A 4,179-nucleotide genomic window follows, 5' to 3' on the forward strand; every position below is an offset into this window, starting at 1 on the left:
AGTATTCCCAAACGTCAAAGCGCGCCAAGTAGAAATCATTAAAGGTACAAACTTTCTCAAAATCAGAAACAAAAAGCAACCAAACAAAGCGAGGAACAGATGCAGATTCTCTATCAGAAGCAACAACAAAACCCTAGAAAGCCTCAACGGAAATGCCAAAAGAACGCAAGTAAGCCAAGAAAAATGCATTTACAGCGACAAACAAATGCAAGATCACGAAAAGGTTCAAACTTTCAAACATGCAAAAGTCAAAGCTTGGCCTAAAAACTAAAAGTGAAGCCGCAAAAGAAACAAGAAAGTTAGTACCAACCTGGAAAAAGCAGCAAGCTTCAAAAAGAAAACTGAAGATGGAAGACGGAATCTGGGAATGCCTCCTCACAAGCAAAGGAAAAAACGCGAACAAAGGGTAATGTCGCAGGGAGAAACACGAAACTCCAGATGAAAATAGAAGCTCCAGAAACGCCAAAACGACGCCGCAAAAACAGAAGAGTGGAGAGAGCGGAGAAAAGAAGTTATGAAAATGCGAAAGAAGAGGAACCGTTTCTGGGCTTTCGAAATCAAAATAAAGAGCCAAAAGGGAAACGGGGCAATTAATGCTAAATTTAAGGAAAGCATTAAACCCTCGCACGTTCCCAAAGCGCCGACATAAAAGCGCGCACTTTTTAGAGGAAACATTCTACACTCAAAAGCTGCTACAAAGGAATCAACAAAAATGCTTGAGTTCGGCTTCACCAAAAAAGGACCGAAGTCAAGGACTCGACCTCAAAAAGAAGACCGAGCTCAAGCAGGGGCACTGTTCATACCCTGGGTCGAGGTGTCCGACCCGGGATGTTCGACAGACAAAGCGACCGACCTCTTCAGGTCAGGACAACTCGACCTCTTCCCAAAGAGCTCGGTCAAATCCCCAAGAAAGCCCAGAGAAGGGCCCAAATAGAGGAACACGCCTCAAATCCTAAAGCGGCCCAAGCCTATAGAGAGAAGGGCGGTTCCCTTGAAAATAAGATGACCTCACTAAAAGATAAAGATAAGATAAGATAACTAACTTATCTTATCCACAGAAGGCCACATCTCACTATTATAAATACACTGGAGCACCAAGGTATAACTCATACTCTGATTCTACTCAATACCTGCTTAATACCCTTGCTAACTTAAGCATCGGAGTCCCTTGCAGGTACCCCCCACCCTCCGGGGATGAAGGATCAGCAGCACTTTCAGTCCCACAAGTCGGACACACCAGCTCCGGCCGCTACACACCTGCCGGACACGTCGGCTTCGACCAACACAGAAGATCTCGACCAAGATCGACCTATAGTTTCAGGTAACCCCCGGAACAACTGCAGATAGTGATCTTTAGATTTGGAAATTAAAATTTTTAAATTTGATTTAGGGACCAAATTACCATTAAAAAGTTTCTTAATTTACAACAGCTAGCTGTTATATGACCAGCATGTCTAAGATAAGTTCATATCAACTTTTCGATGGCGCTTAGTTGACGGAAAATATTTGAAGGATGACTTTGAATCCTAGAATACAATTTCAGAGGTGAATATAAGTAACTATTAACTTAAGTAACTACTTTAAAACTCGAATGCAACTTTAGAGATCACTTCAAAGTTTAACTTTGTCAAGTGTTAAAAATTATGAATTATTAGTCAATATATATCATTCAACATACCACATCATTAGACATTATGCATCTTTCCATAATATATATAACAATTGATTATATAGAAACTAAATAAAGCATATTTATTTTTTTTAATCAAAATTGGGTAACATGACACATTATTAGGGATAGAAACAGGGCAGACCAGGCCAGGTTTTATTCTTAACAGGTCTGGCCTGTTATATAGTATTATAGTTAATTGGCCTGAGTATGGCCTGCAGCCTGATATAAATTTTTTTTAAAGTAATAAGTATGGCCTGTTATTCAACCTGGTTTGGCTTGAAGCCTGTTAAAAAGCCTGATAATTTTTTTTAAAAAAATAAAAATATTATTTAAAAATAAACTATTTTTTAATAAAAATATTTATAAGTAACATTTCATATTTAATATTTATAAAAATTTTTAAAATTTTAAAGTATTTAAAATATACAAAAGTAATCTCATAATTTGTTAATAATAAAAAATTTATTTATATATGTAATTATGTATTAACAGGCCTAGGCAGGTCTGTCCGGTCAATAAGGCTAATTAATGAACCTGAACCCAACCTATTAACATATTAAGACTTTTATAAGAGTCTGAGCCTGCGCCTATTTTATAACAAGCCAGACTAAACACAGGCCAGGCTGCAGGCTCCTAGCAGGCCGCTTAACTTTTTTTCACCCCTACACATGATGACTATACTAACCTTAAAAATTAAAGGTCACACTTATAAAAGTTAAACTTCAAAATTGTCTCTGAGATTGGTGTCGTGCACTAAAATCATCCCTGAAATTCTAATTGCATCAATTACCTCCTGAGACTGATAAAGTGCACTACGTTAGTCTCTGACCCATTTTCCATTAAAGACGTGATAACATGACTTGATGACGTGGACTGTTAGTAGCACATGTCACTCCATGGTTTGGCCACGTGTAATGGTATGATGATGTGTTGACTGGTGACATGTGGCATGCTAATGTGGACGATTGTGCCACATGTCATTCACAACAGTATTTGTCCACGTGACATCCGCTATGTCATCATTGTAGTGTAAATGCACCAAATTAGCCCCTCACTTTGCATTAAGTGACTCATTTTAGTCCTTGAAATTGAATGTTGTGCACCAAATTAGTCTATTCACTAGTTTTTTTTTCAAATTTTTTCTATAAATTCAAAATTCTTAATATCGTTGAATACATTAATTTCAGTTCTATTTTTTCACATGTTATTTAAATATAAGTACTTTTATAAAATATTTTTTCTCTTGTGGGTACTCTTAACCGCTGTCTTGGAGTTAATGTGAAGACATTTCAAGTATCCCCACTACCATCTCTGACCTCTTTCGTTTAGACTGAAGATGTCAAAAATGGTAGTAAGGGTGCTTGAAGTGTCATCAGTCTAGCCCATTTACACACAACGAAAATGTGTATTTTATAAGAACAAAAAAAAAGTGTATTTTAATTATTGATTTCTTGTTAAAAACATATTTTTTGATAAAAAAAATGTGTTTAATCAATCATATAATTCTTTTTTTTATAATAACATACTTATATATTACAAAATTTACCAATGTTAAATTATTATAGAAAAAATTATATAATTAAAACTAAAATCTTAAAATTTTTTATAATAACGCTTGTATTTAAACGATATATGAAAAAATAAAATTGAAATTAATGCATCTAAAATATTAACAATTTTAAATTTTTTAAAAAATGAGAAAAAACTAGTGAATAGACTAGTTTGGTGCACGACATTCAATTTCAGGAACTAAAATGAGTCATTTAATGTAAAGTAAGAGACTAATTTGTTGCATCTAATGATGATATAATAGATGACACGTGAACAAATAATGTTGCCACACGTGGCGCAAACGGACATGTGGCCAAATAGCATTGTGACACGTGGCATAACTATCCACATCAGCATACCACGTGTCACCGGTCAACACATCATCATACTATTATACGTAGTCAAACTATGCAGTGACACGTGTCACTAACAATCCACGTCATTAAACTATGTCATCACGTTGTTAATGAAAAATGAATCAAGGACTAATATAATACATTTTTATCAATCTTAAGAATATAATTAGTACAATTAAAATCTCAAAAATAATTTTAATATACTACGCAAATCTCAAAAATCATTTTGGAGTTTAACTCCACTTATAATGCTACGTAAGTAACCACCATTAATCAATCCCCATCCTCTGCTTCTTGTCATAAAATCATTCTTTTTTCTTTTTCATGTTACTTTTCCATCTAAGGATTGATCCTCTATATATGATATGTGATTTCCTTTTCTTAATGGAACCCCGAACCTCTAGAATTTCAATTTTCAATACACACATATACGATGAAATAAAGATGATTGGCCAAAATGCTTACCAAGTCAGCATCCAACGCCAGTTTTACCCAAAGTTAGAGGCACTCTTATTTTTCAAAGTTAAAAAGAGACATTAGCATTAGCATTTAGCAAAGTTAATAGAGTTGGTTGCAAAATTTCAATAATTTTGTTGAGAG

This window comes from Arachis duranensis, chromosome 10 (genome assembly GCF_000817695.3).
Source record: "Arachis duranensis cultivar V14167 chromosome 10, aradu.V14167.gnm2.J7QH, whole genome shotgun sequence".
Lineage (NCBI taxonomy): Eukaryota > Viridiplantae > Streptophyta > Magnoliopsida > Fabales > Fabaceae > Arachis > Arachis duranensis.